Source organism: Mustela erminea, chromosome 12, assembly GCF_009829155.1.
Source record: "Mustela erminea isolate mMusErm1 chromosome 12, mMusErm1.Pri, whole genome shotgun sequence".
Lineage (NCBI taxonomy): Eukaryota > Metazoa > Chordata > Mammalia > Carnivora > Mustelidae > Mustela > Mustela erminea.
Window position 1 is genome coordinate 43,160,470 of NC_045625.1, and position 20,139 is coordinate 43,180,608.

Sequence of the window (20,139 nt, forward strand, 5' to 3'; positions counted from 1 at the left end):
CTTTTCAAGGGCTACAAGTCAGACTCAAAACATGAGAATTAGCATTAGAAAATCTACCGTTGAATCTCAGCTCTGTGTAACCTTGAGAAAGAGACTTAATTTCTCTGAAAATCCATTTTTTTATATAAGAAATTGGTATAAAAGTAATCCTTACGGGACCGCTGTGAAGATTAAAAAAGAGAGTCCATAAAAACACGCTTTACTAACCGCAAGCCTCTACAGCTGGAGGATATTGTGATTGTATCCTCCTAGGGCTCTAGCATCTCAGAGAATAAGGAACACTTGTGCACCCAGAGTACAAAATATGCACAGGATAGGGTAATATTCCCCGCCCCCCCCCCCCTTCTGGAACAGTGCTGAGGCAAAGGGTTTGATAACCTTATTCACACCAAGTAGTGGTTTTCAAATGTTAACATGCCCCTCGGAGCTTGTTAAGATTCAGACTCCCAGACCAGTCTCTGGGATACTGATTCGGAAGGTCTAGGGTGGGGGAGAGAATGTACATTTTTTATAAGCGTCCGTGGTGATTTTGATTCTGTAGATGGCCCAAAGATTACCATTTGGAGAACATGGCTTCAAAGGTATAACACGTTTCCTTTTGAAGGATATTTCCAGTTTAAAAGAAAACTCCGGAAGAAGTAAGTATTGAAGCCAAAGGAGGAAGTCCCCAGGAATGAAATGCCAGAGGGCAGTGTAAAAAGTTTTGTTTCTGTTTTTTTTTAATCTTAAATTATTATTATTTCCTCCTGTGGTTTACACCGTGTAGCAAGTTTTGAGCGGCACCTCCCCAGGGTCCTTCAAACTCCGCCCTACAAGGAGGGAGGAAGGGGCATGGGGGCGGGGCTGAAAGGTCGAACTCTCCAATCACCAGGCTGGTTCCCTGGTAACTAGCGCCCCCTACCTCGCCCCCGGGGAGGGGTTTCCCCAAAGTCACCTCATTAACAGAAACTTAGTTGTGGTTGAAAGGGGCTTGTTATGAATAACAAACACCGCTCCCTCTCACCTGTGTTCCCCTTACCCTTTAGGATTTTGCTGGTTTGCACCCTGGCCCGGTACTGGCAGGCACTGGCTTGGGGTGGGGGGCGGGAGGGTTGGGCAAGGGGAGACCGAGGAAAAGGCAACCGCTCCAGGTAGGTGGAGGGAGGTAGGGGTTCTCAAAAGCCCGGGAGTTCACGGGGCGTCTGGGGCTGCGCGGGGCGAGGATGTTCTCACACCTGCTTGCCAGAGGCTTCCAGGTTTACAGTGAGGACCCAGCTGGTTTGGGCCACAGGTACTGAGCTCAACAAGGCAGTGCTCTCTCCGGGCTGTGTCCTTGAAAGTGGCCCCGCTGCGGGAACAGGGCGGGCGACGCGCCGGGCAAGGCCTCCATAGCCTGGGGCTCACCGGTGGGGGTCGACGCCCGGTCACGGCCTCCGGCTGACCTCCTCCAACAGAGACAGCTAAAGGCTTTAGTAACTATGCTGGGAATGGGAAGAAGACCCAATATTTCTTACTCTACGTCACAACATCACAGGCGCTTTCTCTGAAAGCCTCTGTGGATGATTTTTGCCTCTCTGGATCTGTCCTTAAGAGAAGGTTGCTTCAGAGCCTTTATTCGTATTTTTTGAATTATTTTGAATGTGATTATTGTTCTGTCAGGAAACTATAGCTTTTACTTTACTTAATTGACTTGAGAGGAGTTTGTTGCATTGTGAAGTGTGATTTTTATTTGGACTTAGGGCTAAAGTGTTTCCTGTGCGGAACAAATCTTTGGTTTTGTCATGGAAGTCAATGAAAAAATAGGTTTTGATTAAAAGAAAATTGCTTTATGGTCAATTTTTTTTTTTTTACAAGAATCGGGACAATTCCATTAGGTGAGATTGCCCTGTATACCTGAATACCTACTCTCCAAATGTTATTTACTCTTTACAGGATAGCTAGTTTTCAGTGTTCTCTCAATCCTCTATGTTTACCTTCTTCAGACTGTTACGAGTTTGATTCTCTAATTATGCAATATTCAAGTCAAATAATATGAAGAATGTAAAAGCATTTGGGAACTGTAGTACTGTAAAAATGTAAGAGAGTATTAATATTATGGAGACTCCCTCCTCTGTATATTCTATGTCATACTTAGGTTCTCAAGAGGTTTGGAAACATCTTTCATTTATTCTTTTTTTTTTTTTTTAAGATTTATTTATTTTAGAGAGAGAGAGTGTGTGCATGAATGGTAGGGAGGGAGTTTGCAGGGGGAGAGGGAGAGAGTCTCAGGCAGATTCCCCACTGAACGCAGGGCTCAGTGGGGGGCTCGATTCCATGATCCTGAGATCATGACCTGAGCTGAAATCAAGAGTCGGATGCTTAAGCCACTAAGATGCTTTGAGGTTTGGGAATATCTTAAGGATATTCTAATTATATACTATTCTCTGCCTAGAAAGAATCCTACCCAGAATTTCGGCCTCTTTTCCTCATAGCTTGAGGTGAGTACATTAGAATGTAATGTTTCCGATTATCTGTCTTCCGTAAGTTCAGAGCCAGGGGGTGGAGCTGAAAGTGGAGAGAAAGATCTATCTGGGAAAAAATATCTTGCCTGACCATTTTCCTTAATGCTAATTTTAAGCAGACTCCTGAGCTGTTTTATCCATATACTAGATTTTGGTGATGACCTCTCCTCAAGGTGATTTTAAGAGCAGCGTAAGGATCATATCTCCTTCTCTTCATTGTTTTTTTTTTTTTTAAAGACTTTATTTATTTATTGGACAGACAGAGATCACAAGTAGGAAGAGAGGCAGACAGAGAGGGGGGTGGAGGAAGCAGGCTCCCTGCTGAGCAGAGAGCCCGATGCGGGGGCTCCATCCTAGGACCCTGAGATCATGACATGAGCTGAAGGCAGAGGCTTAACCCACTGAGCCACTCAGGCGCCCCTCTTCATTGCTGTTTTAATCAGCTTGCTATCAGGAGATAGAATTCAGCCTAGATGACTCAAATGAAGGAGCCCTAATGCAGTGCTTACTTTCAGCTTTAGCAAAGTTGAGGCACCCAAGGCTAGCAACAATGGGTAATTAATTGCCAATCAAAGCACCCAAAGGACAAGGGAAGGAAATAGTATTGTGGTTAGTCAAGTAACTACTAAAGCTGCCTGGCTTTAGCTGTGATAGTGGAAGGAGACAAAAGCAGAGACGAAGGTGTGAAGCAGTAGGAAGAGAGAGCTCAGCTTCCCTTTCCACTGTCTCCTATTGGCTGTACCCAGTTAGAACCTAGTTGGCTAGAAAGCCCAGCTCCTGCAAACAGCAGGTTTCAACTTGCTGAAGATACAAAACAAAAAGAGGTAGGGAGTAGACTGGAAATAGGGAAATTTAATGAACAATAGCAGTCTCATTGTTCTTTAGAGTGACCCAAAACTTTCCCCCCATTTTCCTAAACCAGATAATACCTTTTTATAATGCAACACATTGAGTTGTTATTGATTCTTTAAGTTAGAGTATATTTGGCTATAACCCATGAGTGTGGTGACTGACCTGAGAAATATTAGTCAAATCAAACCTTTCCACATGGGCATTGCAATGTAAGCCTATTCATCCCAGATATTTTTGACATCATGATTTCAATGTGACTCTTTGGACTGCGGAATTAAACTTTCTGCTGTTATTAAAAATATTACCAAATGTGTAAACTAGTTTTGTGCTTGACTTGGACCATGTACTCTTGCTGAACCTCACTCTCAGGGATGTATTGTAGAGTGACAGTGAGGGATGAGTGAATTTAAAAAAATGCTAGCCACATTAAAAAAAAATCCACAATATCAAAAGACAGTACTGAAGTGGCTAGATAAATAAAAATGTCCTGCTTATTTGCACATTATTCTCTACCTAAATTGTGAGCAATTCTGCAGGAGTTTGGGATCACCATAGGAATATAAGTTTGTTAAGTGCTTAATGACTAGATTATAATACTCCCACTTGTCTCAGTTAGACAATTTGGCTTGAAGGAAGGGGAGATCACAAGAGTCTGTAGCTTATTGTACAACTAGAGGTTGGCAAAGATCTATGGTGGTGACGGTGATGGAGATGGCAGAAGTGTGGGGATTTGGAAGGCACCATGGACATGGTGTGCTGGTCAGTATGTGAGGGTTGGTAATGATGGTGAGGGAAACATGGATGGAGATGGATACAGGGATGATGGTGGTGGTGGTGGAGTTGGCAACATTAGTGGTCGAACCGTTCTCATTGGTGGTAGAGCTGTTGGTGTTTGCAGTGGTTGAAGTAGTAGTAAAGGTTGTGGGTGGGGGAGATGGTGAAGTGGGAGTAGAACTGACCTTGGAAGTGAGGTTGTTGGGGGGGAGGAAATGGGAAAGTGATGGTGATGATATCAATAACTCCAAAAATGGTAGTGGGGCTTTATGAAGTGACGTGATGCCACATGACCTTTGCATTTTTTTTTTTAATGTGCCTTTGGTTGGAAACAAATAATGAAGTGCAGTAAATTTACTTGTAGAGAGTTTTGTCAAACTAAGCACTCACTTTGCAGATGCTCTTTAAGCTTTTCCTTAATTACAGATATTAGCATCCCACTGTGCCAAAAAGCACCACTCCTGTCAATTTCAACACAGTACACAAGTTCTTCTGATAAATATTATTCAACCCCAATTATTGGAAACTTTTAGAGTAAACCTGGCTTCCCCTATTCGATACAGTGCACTTGAAAGTTGATTTTTATCTTGAAAGTGATGCTATTTAGTCAGGGATTATCTTTTATCTCTGTTTGCGAAACAGCTGGAAGTGTAGCTACTGAGATTTGATATTTGTCTTCCTGCACTTGACTGCCAAGCAAAATCATTTCATTTGTAATCAACAGAATGTACCTTCATGAATTAGCATAAATGTATACCACTGAAAAACTGAATCTATAAGCTTAACCTTCTAGTAGATAAAGTATATGATCAGTTTTTTTGTTTGCTTCATTTTTGTTTTTTGGAGAGACAGAATTTTCTTTCCTTCTTTAACTCTATATTTGAAATTAGGCCAAAATGCTCCGAGTAACATTTTCCTTTTTCATTGTTTAAAGTAAGCCTCCTTCCCTCTCCCTGGTGACATGTGACTTTTCCAGTTATGAGACACATTGATTCTAGAGATCATCAGGAACTCTGCTCAACAAATTTGTGCTGCTTAAACAATTAAAATATATTTTCCTATTTGATATATAGTTGAGACTATCAGATAGAAGAACACATTTAATTACTATGGCTTGTATTTACTGGATATTTGCTGTGCAGCCATCACTTTTCATGGATTATCTCATTGTATGTTCTAAAACTCTCCCATCTTACAGACAAGAAGAATGAGACTTATGGAATCATACTAGCACAAGGCTTAGCCAGGATTTGGACCCAGCTGCCTGCTGGAAACCACACTCTTAACCATTGTGGGACACTTCCTGTCTGGTTTCTGACAATGTAGAATTTAGCTCCATCTTCCCTTTTTCCTAGAAAACCAAGTCGATTTGTTCTTTTACAGACTTCTGGGTTTATTGGAAAAGAGCAAAGATTGCCTTCCAGGAGACATGGAAACCATATGTAAATTACCTATTTTACTCTTGAGTTGGGAAATATTTATATGAAGAGATTGGACTGGGAGCTAGGCATCATTGTTCTATAATCTGATCCACATGATCATGATTTAGTCTCTTAATGTGGAGACTGAGCCTTTTGGAGGCAGAGGCTCTTTTTCCTCATCTGCCAAGGAGAGAAGAATCTTCCATACCCATCTTAGATGCAACGTTTTGTAAAGACCAATCACTAACTAATTCCTTACTGGACCACTGCAATGATGTTTAATCAGTCTTCTTTCCTTTGATCTCCACCTTGCAAAGTCATTCTCTAAACTTTTGCCATGATACTTTTTCTAAAATGGAGCATTACTCTTGGCTTATCTGCTCAAAACTTTGTTATCTATGGGGTAAAGTAAAAGTGCTTTTCATTATACTCAAGGTGCTTCATCTGGTCTCAACCTAGCCTTCCAATCATACCTTTCACTATTTCCCTTAAGTAGCCTATTTGCCAGTTAAACAGGATTATTTGCTGTTGCATTATTCCATGCTTTTATGCCTTTGCTCATACCTTGAATTGCTTGTCAGTTACTTCCTTAAATATTTATTGAGCCTGCTATGGCCTGAATTGTGTTCTCCCTCGCCCGCCTAAACTCATGTTGGAGCCTTCACCTCAAATTTGACTATGTTTGGAGATAGGGTTTTTAAAGAGGTAATGAAGTTTAAATCAGGTAATAAAGTGGGGCCCTAATCTGATAGGGTTGTTGGCATTATTAGACCCAGCAAGAAGGGAGAGCACAGCATTTTGCCATCTATAAGCCAGGAAGAGAACCCTCGTCAGAACCTGACCCTGCAGGCACCCTGATCTTGGACTTCATCCTCCAGAATTGTAAGAAAATAATTTTCTGGTTAAGTCACCCAGTTGTGGTATTTTGTTACGGCAGCCTCAGCAGACTAAGCCAAGGGCCTCTTGTTAGGGATGTGAGTCTGAAGGGAACAAAATCCCTTCTTTTTCTTTTTTTTTTAACATGTAATGTAGTATTTGCCCCAGGGGTACAGGTCTGTGAGTCATCAGGAAATCCCTTCATTTTTGATTCTGTGACCTGGTGAGTTTTGCTGGCTGGTGAGTTTTTCCTCATTGTGTGTTACTGGTCTTGGTTAATCTCTGAGCAGAGGACTTTCCAGTATGTCTCAGAACAAGGCTCATTTATGATCAATATTTTGAGAATTATGGGAAGTGTTCCGAAAGAAAGACGTACAGTTGTATATGCCCTCTCCTTGTTGAAGGTATCCGCTTGAGTGGGTAAATGCAGACTGAAGAAGACCACATTTTCTGTTAGCTAGTGGTAAGATGAACAGCTGAAGTGATCATCCAAATGATTGGAGTGGTCTGCTATTTCAGCAAGAATATGCGTGAGGGGAGCTGTGGTAAGAGGATAAAGAAAGGATGGCACATTATCTAATGAATTATTTTAGAAAAAATGGAGCAAATAAAGTAACTGTACTTGAAATGTTATTTTAGACAAGTCTTTTTTATTTTAAAGAGAATTATGTATTTTTCCACCTCACCCTGGCTTTACACTGCCATTTTATTTGACAGAGCATCCGTCCTCCTTCTCTGGAATCATGGTGGGAAATTAATCTAAATTCTTAATTGCAATGTGTTAGTGTTAAGATGGGCAAATTGCCTCCAATGTGGTTGTTATTAAGAGTGTGGTTATAGCTTTATACAATAAAACCTCATTAGTGACATCTTCATCCTTGGGAGATTAGCTGAATTGTTTCTTACACCTCGGTGAATACATTTTATACAGGTCATGGAAAATTATGAAACTGATTTACACTTCTAGTACATTGCTGCCTCTGCTTCCAAGCCTTTTACAAGCAGATATGTCGTCGTAGGAGAATAGAAACATAGGAGATTCCCAGGAAGGTTGGACAGAGTTAGTGACACTCATGCAAAGTTTTAAATATTGATCTAGATTTCTCTAAACATGTTAACAAAGTCCTATGAGAGTCCCAGGGACAAGATGTTCCCACTGTTTGACAGAGCAATTACATCTTGGTGTTATGTGAAATAAAGTACATATTTAGTAATGATTTAGAATAATATTGAGTACTTTATAATTATTTTAAATAATTACATTTATTGTACACTGCTATGTCCTAGGAACTTTCCTGATTTTTATAGTAACATTTCTAGGTATAAGTATACTTATTTTACAGAGGGGAAACTGAGGGCTGGAGAAAGAGAACTTTTCTTGAAAAGACAGGGGTTGCCAAAGGTCCTAGAGCTTGTAGTTGGCAGGGATGCCGTTTAAAGCCAGCCCATCTTTTCATTCCACCCCATGGCTCCCCTGACTGGAATCCTATTGTTACTCGGTCATTTTTTAAATAGGAGTTGGATCTTTGTGTTGCTTTACAGCAGGAACTCAAGCAGCCGAACCCTCTAATGGACTCTTTATCTTCGCAGATTAGGGCAATCTTCTTTACACAAGAGCCACTCACGGGTTTGATTAGCGTGGTCCAGGCTCTAGGGTACTAATCAACTCTTGGCATGTTGACAGTTGAGTTTGGAGGCGTCTAAAGCAGACGACCAGTCTCAGGAGCATGGGGGCTGCTCCTACTCAGACCGCCCGCATGGTTGGAGCTGTCTGTAGAGCTAACTCCCTGCCCTTCCCTCAATAATAGTGTATCTTGTGGCTTTCTCTTTCAAAGGATGCTAGAACCATATTCAGCAATGGCAGGGCAGTTTTGTTATGATCTGGTTGGCTGCTTCTTGATATCCTTATCTGTATCAGGCCCTGGATCCCATTCCACTCATTCCATTCTGCCCTAGGTAGAAGCTTTCTAAGGAGTCTTTGCCCAGAATTCCAGGAACTCTGTATCATTGCAGCCAGACAGCTGGTCCTTCCCTTGTTTCGTGTGAAAGATTGTTTAATGGCCATGATTTCTCCCACCCTAGTTTGTATTCCGCTTTGCAATTTGACTTTGCTGCTCTTCTCATCCAGAGCTGGGGTCTATTCCTCCACATCCTTGAGTTTGGGCTGGCTTTGTTAATTGCTTTGGTCAGTAAAGTGTAGTGGGAGTAATAGTGTATGATGCCCATCTAGGTCACAAGAATCCTGGTAGCTTCGATCTTTCATCTTCACGGACCACTGCCCTGAGACCACCGTAGAAGGAAGCCTGCAGAAAGATGAGCCATTAGAGACCAGGACACCCCTGCCCATGCAATGCTAACTTCCATACGGATGTGAGGTCTTCTTAGACCTTCTAGTCCAGCTGACTCTGCAGTTGAATGATGCACCTAGGCAATAATCATCAGATGAGCTGCCCACCAACACACATAATCATAAAAAATACCAAGTCATTATTTGCTAAGTTTTGGGTGGTTTGTTAAAAAGCAAAGGCTGACTGATACACTATGTTCTCTGGTTCCAGTAATTCTGGAACTAAGTTTTCGCAGATGAAAATGAATCATTTGGAGTGAGTCATCTGCAAGGATGTTTCCATTGCTAGTGTGCTAGGCATTACAAGGAATGGAGTGAGGAAAAGTGTGGAAGTGAGAACACAGAAGCTGTTCGTGGGAAATAGTAGGCTATGTTAAGAAAAATCACTTTGCTGGAGCAGAGTCTTCAGAAATAGGATCTAACTCTAGAAAGTAAGTTAGAACAAGACTGAGGAAGGACGGGCATGCCAAGGTGGTGAATGTTCATTTTGGCTGTTCACCTATGAAAAGACTGTAATGAAAACTGGAAAGGAGAAAAGGAGCTTTCGTGGACATTGGCGAAAGAGCCTGACCTGGCTGATAAGATCTGAGGGAGGAGAGTGGATGTCCATGGGAGCACAGAATTTTCTTGGCCTCTTTTGTGGATTAGGATAGAGCTCAGACTGCGCACTGGTGAACTCTGGGGTAGCTGAATTTGTGGAGGCCAGAAAGTTCCCGCCAAATCCCCTCAAGTGAATTTTTGCCAAAAAATCAGTAAGACCAGCTGTTTGATCCCACGACTATGTTAACCACCACATAGACACCATCTGTGTATAATGAGGGAGCACTCTGGTAAGGATTTTAAACTGCGTTATTATTCCACATGTTGTCTAGATTGGGTTGTGATTATAATTTTCATTTCTTAGCAGAGCCATGGGAAAGAAATGCTTATAAATATAATAATTTGGGGCACCTGGGTGGCTTAGTCAGTTAAGCGTCTGACTCGATTTCAGCTCGGGTCATGGTTTCAGGGTTGTGAAATTGAGCCCTGTGTTGGGCTCTGCAGCAGGTGTAAGAGCCTGCTTGGGATTCTCTTTCTCTCCCTCTGCCCCTCCCTCCATACCCCTGCTCACGTGCCTGTGCTCGCATGCTCTCTCTTAAAAAAAAAATGTACACACACACACACACACACACACACACTAATTCATAAGAGAAGGCTCAAGCACAGGGGAAAGTAAGAGTCAGTTATGAATGAAGCTGGCATTAAGTGTTAAGAGCAGTGCAATATTGACTACCTTATAAAAGGAAAGCCTTAGGTGATGAAAGACTAGATACTGAGGCTTTCTGAGAAGGAAATTTACTTATGTTCTCCCAGATCCCATTTGGCATTTGCTTGGCCTTTCCTTTGGAAGAGGAGTTGCTGATCTTATTGTTCTGATTTCATGTACAGATGAGGCCAGTGGACCTCTTTAGATCAAACACATAGGTGTGACTCTCTTCTGGTTTCATCTCCTATTTGGCATCAGGGCAAGATGGCTTAGCTACCCCCCTGCTGGCAGAAGCCCAAGACACCCAATATTCACCTCTTTTCTCCCACTTGTGTGTACTCAGGAACACTGAACTCATTCTCCCCCTGCCCCCGCAATGGCAGGCTGGAGGTAAGATTCAACTTTGAGGGCGCCTGGGTGGCTCAGTTGGTTAAGCGACTGCCTTCAGCTCAGGTCATGATCCTGGAGTCCCAGGATCGAGTCCCGCCTCGGGCTCCCAGCTCCATGGGGAGTCTGCGTCTCCCTCTGACCATCTCCTCGCTCATGTTGTCTCTCACTGTCTCTCTCTCAAAAAAATAAATAAAATCTTGAAAAAAAAAGATTCAACTTTGAAGATTGGCTCTAGGCTTCTGTACCCAAGCCAAGGGGTTCCTACTGAGTTTATCAAAGAGTTGTATTTTGGCGGTTGGGGTCCAAGCCTGATGAATAAAGGAGTATGACATTGCATTTTATTTGTCATTGGTGCTTGAGCACACATAACCTCAACACCTAATAGAAAGGTGGGTAAGAGTTGGCTATTCTTGGTTCCTTGATTAAATGTTATCTAATGGCACCCAGATCTCCTTCTTACTTCTAATAGACATTGGCTGCAATGAAGTTGTGCTTCCATAATTAAGGAATGAATCTAAGGGTCAGATTTCTTAAGGGTAAGAAATCCTAGAGAGGTATCTTTAACCCAGGAACTGAATAATCCTACCACCACTGATCTTTTAAGAAGGTTACCTGTAATGCTGCCATTCATTGGGAACAACTTGGGAGTCACTGGGACAGAAAAGGACCAAACCACATACAGTAATTAACACAAAGACTGGTGATTAATTTATTTTCTGTTATGTCATTTGGGTTGCTTTCTATTGTAAGTAATAGAGAATCCAAACTCAAATGACTTAAACAATAAGCCATTTATTATCTGATAAAAAAGTTTAGAATTAGGCATGTCCAGAGTTGGCTAATTCAGTGACTCTATGACATCATCAAAGACCCAGATCTTTCTTTTTCCTACTCAGTTACTCTCAGTGTGTTAACTTACGCTGTGTATCTTTTCTGCTTATATGTGCCAGTTTTCTACAATCAAGTTAAACACAGAACAGTATCCAGAGGTCATAAGAGAAAGAGTCCTTCTTTAAGGACCTTTTAAAGAATATGGAAAACTTCTCCAGCAACCCCTTTCAGAGTTTTGTCCTGACTCATGTCCAGGCTTGTGTTGAATTCCATCTTCTAAGCCATTAACTGATAAGAGAAAGAGAACTGATAAAATTACCTCAGATTAATCGAGGCATTCTCTGAGCCTTGGGAGTGGCCCCCTCTCCTGAAGCACCCAGCTGCCTGAGAGCCATCCTCAACTGAGGTTCTGTAAAGAAAAGGGAAGGGAAGGAATGACCCTCGTTCTGCTATGAATGATGACCAGTCACACAGTTAAATCTGGCACAACCCTAGTATAATTATGAAGCAAGTCTGAACTCTTTGTCTAATGTGAAGGGATTCTGCTTTGGTTGGCCAGTGTAACAAATCACCACAAATCTAGCAGCTTAAAACAACATAAATTTATTATCTTACGGTTCTGGAAGTCAGAAATCCAAAATGAGTCGCACTGGGCTAACATCATGATATCCACTGGGCCGCATTCCTTCTGGAGGCTCTAGAGAAGAATGGATTTCCTTCTCTTCTCTAGCTTCTAGAGGATACATTCCTTGACTTGCGGCCATCTTCAAAGCCAGTAACATGAGAGAGCATTCTTCTCATGCTGGCCTCTCTCTGGCTCTTTTTTTCTGCTTCCCTCTTCCACTAATGATCCTTGTGATTCCATGAGGTTCATTGGATGGGTCTCAAGGTCATATGATTGGCAACCTCAATTTCACTTGCAGCTTTAGTTGATCTTTGCCATGACACCTAACATATTGTCAGGTCTGAAGAGTAGGTATGTAGACATCTTGGGGTTGGGGATTATTCTGACTACCACAGATACCATTTTTTACCTCTCAGATGCTAAGAACTCCTATGGTGGTGTCTGTGGGAATGAACACAAGTTTTGGATTCAAAATTCACCTGCTCCACTTATACATGGTATATACACCGTATGGCTATGCATACTTTGACAAGTTAGAACTTCTTTAAGATTATTTCATCATATATAAAATGAAATTCTTATTATTCATCTCAAAGGGTAGTTGCAAGAATTAATAAGACCTTATATGGAAAATGCCTAACAGTGTCTAGCTAGGAATAGATCTTCAGTAAGATGACATCATCACCATTCTTTTCATCTCTGAAAGCCTATGAATATTATAACCATTGCTTCTGTTACTAAAGATATGGATTCTCGTGCTAGCCTTCCTGGCCATGTAATCATTGGTTGGCTATGATTTTTTTTTTTTTTTTGTGATTACGTTTCTTATCTGTAAAATGTAATAAAATCCTCTTCAGGAAGAGGAAAGATGAAATCACACAGCATATATTTATTGCCCAGAGCAGTTCCTGATGCATGGCAAGTCATCAGTTGACTTCAGTTCACCTCCTTTCCTCAAAGCCTGTTCACGTGAAAGCTCCACAACTCATTCCTACCAAGGAGGTAGTTCTCAAACTTCAGTGTATGCAGAATCATTTAGAAAGTTTGTTTAAAAAAACAAAACAAAACACTTTTTGGGTCTTCCTCTAGGCCTACTGAGTCAGGCTTTTGGAATGGGGAGGGGTCTGGATAGTGGGAATGAAGACACAAATAACTAACCAGACTTAAAAATTTTTTCTTTTTTAATTTATTTGACAGACAGAAATCACAAGTAGGCAGAGAGGCAGGCAGAGAGAGAGGGGGAAGGCAGGCTCCCCACTGAGCAGAGAGCCCGATGCGGGGCTTGATCCCAGGACCCTGAGATCATGACCTGAGCCGAAGGCAGAGGCTTAACCCACTGAGCCACCCAGGTGCCCCACTAACCAGACTTTAATGTTGTATATTTCACAGAAATACTTGAATTTTCACATTGAACAAAGCATCATGTTTCTTTAAAAAAAAAAAAAAAGAAAAGATTGTATTTATTTGAGAGAGGCTGATAGAGAACATGAGTAAGGGAGGGGCAGAGACAGAGGGAGAAGCAGACTCCCTGCAGGGCAGGGAGCCTTATGTGGGGCTTGATCCCAGCACACTGAGATTATGACTGGAGTTGAAAGCAGATACTTAAGTGAATGAGCCATCACTAGATCTTGCCAGTGTTTCTGAATTGGAACATATGTCAGGCCAATAAGGCCTGATAAGGAGGAGAAAGAAGACCAGTGATTAAATTGAGTTACTTAAGAGTTCCTATGTCCTTATCAATTTTCCTTATCAACTTTGTCCTCATTAATGGGGAAAGTGGGAAGTTGGTGGTAAAACATTTAGCATTAGAGTGCAGGGATTTCACATAGATGACCCTTGTTGATACTTCTTTGCTATGTGATAAAAGTATGTAGTATTATCTCATCATGTTCTTCACTCTACGACTACTTGATGGTGCTTTATGTGTCTTTCCATTAGGAATGTTCTCATACAAATGAAGAGAATGAAAGAGTGTAGAAAGAAGCTGAATGTTACCTTCCATTCTTCTGCCTGCTCATCCCTTCCTGGCACGTAGCCTCCCATTTTTTTTTTTAAGTTTTATTTTATTTTATTTTTTTCAATGTTCCAAAATTCATTGTTTATGTACCACACCCAGTGCTCCATGCAATATGTGCCCTCCTTAATACCTACCACCAGGATCATCCAACACCCCCTCCCTCCAAAACCCTCAGTCTGTTTCTCAGAGTCCACAGTCTCATGGTTCATCTCCCCGTCTAATTTCCCCCAACTCACTTCTCCTCTCCCTTTCCCATTGTTCTCCATGTTATTCCTTATGCTGCACAAGTAAGTGAAGCCATATGTTAATTGACTCTCTCTGCTTGATTTACTTCACTCAGCATAATCTCTTCCAGTCTGGTCCATGTTGATCCAAAAGTTGGGTAATCATCCTTTCTTTCTTTCTTTCTTTCTTTCTTTTTTTTTTTTTTTAAAGATTTTTATATATTTATTTGACAGATCACAAGTAGGCAGAGAGGCAGGCAGAGAGAAAGGGGAGGAAGCAGGCTCCCCACTGAGCAGAGAGCCCGATGTGGGGTTCGATCCCAGGACCCTGAGACCATGACCTGAGCCGAAGGCAGAGGCTTAACCCACTGAGCCACCCAGGTGCCCCGGTTAATCATCCTTTCTAATGGAGGCATAATACTCCATTGCATGTATGGACCATATCTTCTTTATCTATTTGTTCATTGAACGGCATCTTGGTTCTTTCCACAGTTTGGCAACTGTGGCCATTGCTGCTAGGTAGGCTCGCATTTTTATTGCACACTGATCTCCACCCAAATAATAACTTCACTTTCAGTATGTAAATATACTAAGTGCTAAGACTTCAGTTTTTGTTGTTGTTGTTATCAGGAATATTAAATGCAAAGGAGCAAATTGCCTCATTCCAGATAATATCCAATAGACATTTTCTCAGGAAAATTTTTTTTTTAAACTACAATGGCTGCTTAAAGGAGAAATTTAATTTACCCCTGCTATTGGTTATGTGTTTTGTTTTGTTTTGCTGGATGAAATGGGAGGCCAAAGTGTGAACAGGGAAAGGGACACTAAAGCCGGACTGACTGATTTCCCAGGTTTGTAGAATCAGAAGGGATTCTTGCTCTTCAGTTATGCCTGGCTGAAGATAGTGCATTTTCTTCTATGATGTATATGTCACTTTTCATTAATTCTGAGAGGCCTGTTCCTTTAGAAACCAGGGTAAACAGAGTAGTGTATTGGATTAGATCTCTACCGTGAATAAATTTATTTTCTAGCAAGTGTAAAAAATGAGCAAGGCCAAAACCCCCCAGAGCAGAAAATGTCACAGTGATTGCTAATACATTACTGCACAGAGAAAGGCCTAATAAAACCCCTATTAGGATGTCATACCTGCTTACGACTGAATTCTCCAGAAAGTTTATTTGATATGTCTAAGCCAATTATCAAAGTCTTAGTGATAAGAAGCAGCTCGCTGGGCCTGAATGTGTCAGAATAGAATGACTAAATTGTGGGAATTCATGGGCCTCTGCTTTGAATAATTAACTTGGCTCTTTGTAGAATGCATACACTTTGGAAACTAATTTTCTCTTTGCACAAAGCATTTTGCCCTTGTGCTGCCTTTGAAAAGTAAACTGTTTAGCTGTAAGGTTATTCCCTTTTTCATTATGTTTGGCTTGAGCTTCCTTCCCTATCTCTTGGCCCACCCTTCTGCTTGCTGTTTGTCTTGGTGGCATCATTTTGACTAGACCCATGTAGCCTTCAACCGGAAATAGGACACACAGCGATGACATTTCCTCTGAATGGAAATTAAGCCTTTGCTTCGCAATAATATTATAATGCCTTGCCTGTTTTTGTGTTTCCTATGGCTAAAACGCCAACTTTATTTTTAAAGGATTTGAAGTTTTGGATGTCCCCCCACCCCCACCGCCCTAGAACAGAAGCAGAAGTGTTGGTTACACAAATAATTCTGTAGATAAAAGCAAGAATTGATCTACATTTATTTGGAATGACAAAGTCAGTGATTTGGACCAGACTGGGTAGCCAGTTTGTGCCAACAACCGGGCAAATCAAAGGGTCTTTTCTTCCTCAGAGGGTTCTCCCCCCAAAATGGACCAAACAGATACCTTGTTTTAGCGATGGGTAGACACCTGTTTCCCAGTCTTTAAGTTGTGGCGTGCCAATGTATGGGTTTCTGTGTGCACAGATGGGCCTCTTGTGTTCCCACTCTAGCTCCAGGGTGTATCCCCCAGCTGGTTTCATCAGTTTCGTACTGAAACCATCCCCTTGCCTGGCTCCTTTAGAATCTATCTGTCTGCCGCTGAGAGAAAGGAATTGCTAGAAAACACGGAGAGAGACCATCAGGGCAATGGGTGGTGCTTTGCTTGATTCATGATCTAGGACTTGACATTTCTTCTCCGCACCTTTGTGAGGTAATTGTAGTTAGTATCTGGTGGCTGTACATCTGGCAAAATGGTCATGAAGATTAATGAGAATTTAAAATTCTTTGAAAGAAATACAGTGTTGTGTGTAGTCTCGAGTTATATTTATGGATGCCTTATTCCTGTGTAATAGAACAAGTTCCTTCCCACTCTGATTCAAGGAAACCTGCTTAAGACGACTGGCTTTCTCTCAGAAGCATTGAATTTCTTTGCCTCCTGTGCTGCGTTCTGGCTTGTACAGAGAACTTCTAACACAGTCTTAGAGGAAGAATTAAACCTTACCTTAAAGTCAATTGCCAAGAGGCATTTGGGTGGCTCAGTGGCTTAAAGCCTCTGCCTTTTGCTCAGGTCATGATCCTGGGGTTCTGGGATTGAGTCCCACATTGGGCTCTCTGCTCAGCAGGGAGCCTGTTTCTCCCCCTCTCTCTGCCTGCCTGTCTGCCTGCTTGTGATCTCTGTCTGTCAAATAGATGAATAAGATCTTGAAAAAAAAATCAGTTGCCAAACTAAAGGTTCTGGATGTGGCTGCTTTTCTTTTGTGTTCACACAAATAATCAGTAAGGTCTATGGAAAGGGCTTAGCACGGTGGCGTTTGCGCTGAGGTAGATCGCTGAGGTAACCTCTGTGAAGACTGATTTTCAGTGTTCATAGCATTTGCCTAAATGGAATGGTATGTGACTGTGTGTGGAAAAGCATGCCAGTGTCTGTCCTCTTCCCTTCATGCTGATTTTAAAATGTCCTGTCTGGACTCTGAAATTTTCTTGGAGTAACATTTCCTTCTCCACTTTTGTGTATACTTTTTGCCGAGATAGTGGGTACTTTAAAATCTCTCTCTCAGGAAAGAAACAAGGCAAAGAACAGAAGCTTCTGGATTCTTAACCACTGATAACTGTGTCCACTGGTATGGTCTTCAAGGAGAGTGAAAATAGTAACAAAAGCTTGAAAATAAGATTAGTCCTTCTTATTTAAAAATGAACTTGCAGGGGGAGGTTGGTGGTGATGGTCATAAAAAGCAAATAAGAGATGATAAGATGTCAGAACTCCAAAAACGAGTGATGATCACTGCTCTGAGAACTTACTTTCTAAAGAAAGCCTCCTACATCTGCACAAGTGTCTCTTATACATATGCTAATCCGCTCCACTGATAATTTTAGCTTTTGGTTTGTTTTCTTCCTGTCATTGTTTTATGTTCTTATTTGCTAGACTTCATATGCACATCTGGGGAGGAACACACTTGCTTATCATCAAGTCTGGGGTGGGGTATGTTTGGAATATGTAATAGTCCTTTGCACTAGATGTTCCCTTTCACAAAGTAGAATTTGGTGAATGCTTTTGAATAATAGCAGTTTTGGGTGAATGGAAGGGAGTACAGTATAGATTTATATCTCCATTCGCCTTAAAGCATTTAAATATTTCTGGACATAATGACTTACAAATTCTTTCCTCTCTTCTCTAAATAGATCATGTTAAAATGAAATATTTGAAGTGTGGCATGGCAGTGGATTCCTGAAACATTTATCCTTGGGTTCCCTTTGCACCTGGAAATAGAGAAACGCTTCTCTCCTACTATGGCTGTAACAAGGTTTCTTAGGTCATGCCTAAAGCAGCTCTCAGAGGCCGATGAAAACCTGTGTTGAAAACAGGCATACCTCACCCAAATTCTTTGAGAATATGACTTATCATATGGCATTGAGGCACACAAATTCACATGCCAAGCCCTGCCCCTTGGACAACATGGATCGAGTGGTTCTTCTATCTGTCTAGGTCTTGCCTCCCTTGGAGAGCTAAGTCCGCCTCCTGGGTTTCTCATCCTTTGCTTGGTTGCCCCATGGAGACTCTCAGCATCGTATTTCATTCCTCTTTCTGACTGGTTATCCTTATCGTTCTCAGCTCTTCCCACTTTCTGACTTGGTCCCTACTTACTTTATTATTTTATTTTCTACTCTCCTTCTGCCCCCCAGCTCCTGAACTTAAATTCCATTGGCCGAATCCAGCCAGAAAACAAGGGTGCCCACTGAGGCTGTCCATGTGGGTTAGCCTCCTAGGTTACTAAGCAGGCTGTGAAAGTGTGAACAATGAACCTGGAGAGGCCAATGGAAGATATCTAGCCAATGGGACAAAATGCCCAGCATGCAGAAACTATTTTTCTTCAGACCCTCTGTCTACTCTTGCTTCCATGTATAAAATTCTAAGCACATTTATTTTCTCTTTCTCTTGTTATTTTTTTTTTAGTTACCATTTCTCAAAAGACCAGAGTGCTCAGAGTATATAATCTATGTTGATTATTATCTGAAGACATTCAGATATCTAGACCTTGACTCTACTCAAAAAAAGAAAGTTTTCTGCTTCCTCATCTATACTCAGTGACTTCCCTTGCTGAGGGTCAGTGTTATAGCATCTTTCTAAAGTAGCTGTCTCAGTGAAAAATCACTTTATAGTAGGTTGCTTTTGCTGTATAAGACCCTCCTAGGATTTGGTAAAGTGGAATTTACTTGGAAGAAGACAGCATTCTCAGTGATCCCAAGAGATGAGGGTTATCGCTTCTGTGATGGGTACCTCTTCTGCCTGAGAAATGCTGACTGGAATTCTTTTGATTCTTTTAGTTTTAAGACTTTTCACATGTATCTTTACATAAATAGGCTTGGCATATTTGACTTCAAACTTCTAGAAAAGTCCCACTCTGTCATTTTGCTTTTATTTATTTTAAAATTTAATTAAGACAACTTTGGTCTTAAGGTACATTAGTTTGCTTGAGTTTTAGTCTGACAATTGTTTATGAAAGTATCATTGAGTCAGAATTTTCCAGGGTAGTGGTTTGCTTAATTAAGTTCACTAAAAGTTTATTTATTTTTGTTTGTTTTCTTGCAAGGCAAATATTAAAACAACGGGGGAATAGGGAACGCTGAAGTCATGTTTGTTTTCATGGCACTGCATCCTAAACTAAACCAGTCTCATTTCGATGACTTGATTTTTCAGTGTATGTTGGGGTGACTGGTGAGCTCTTTGTCTTTTGAACAAATTGGTCTTCGGGAAAGTTGATCTAGGAGTTTGAATGAAATTGTGATACGTAAAAAGAAAGGAGAATTTTAGATTTAAGTTTAGGTGATATGCCACAAACAGGAAACATTAGGAAGTGTATGTCCTCAGGGAAAAAAAGGAAGGAAAAACAGAAAATTTTTATGTGTAATATTTGCATTTTAACGTTTGTGTGTTTACTGTAATAGCTCTCATTTGTCCTATTACATTAGTTTGCTTTCTTATAGTTTCTTTCTACTTTGGAGACACCATTTTTTATGAAATCCTAATCAGGCCCTGTGTTTTAAAAAAAATGCCATATTTATTGGTCAGATATTGCTCTACAAGAAAGATGTAGATTGCTCTACAAAAATTGCTTTTTTTTAAAAGATTTTATTTATTTATTTGACAGAGAGAGAGAGAGAACATGAGCAGGGAGGAGAGGGAGAAATAGGCTCCCCTTTGAGCAGGGAGCCTGATGCAGGGATTAATCCCAGGACCCTGACATCATGACCTGAGCCAAAGGCAGACACTTAACCAACTGAGCCACCCAGGTGCCCCTTTGTTTACTATTGTTGGTAATAGGTTATGGGAGGAAAAAAGTCCCCAGATTGTCAAAACGAAGTAGATGGGAGGGAATGAAGAAAAAAAGATGGACTTTTTTTCCTTTTCAAATTTTATTTTTTTTTATTTCTTTAATTTAGATTCTATTAGTTATGATGTATTATTGGTTTCTGAGGTAGATGTCAGCGACTCATCAGTCTTATATAATACCCAGTGCTCATCAGTGTCCATCACCCTGTACTCCGTCCCTCTACTTCCCTCCCCTCCAGCAACCCTCAGTCT

The 20,139-nt window shown here is 41.2% G+C and overlaps 1 long non-coding RNA gene across 1 annotated transcript in view; it reads left to right on the forward strand.

Annotated features, from left to right (window-relative positions):
• Window positions 1-1,029: 1,029 nt before the first annotated feature.
• The window catches only part of LOC116570745, a 190,196-nt gene continuing 171,086 nt past the window's right edge, over window positions 1,030-20,139 (forward strand). The window contains exon 1 of the long non-coding RNA XR_004277543.1: window positions 1,030-1,130. This is a non-coding gene — a long non-coding RNA (uncharacterized LOC116570745). The remainder of the gene's footprint in view (window positions 1,131-20,139) is intronic.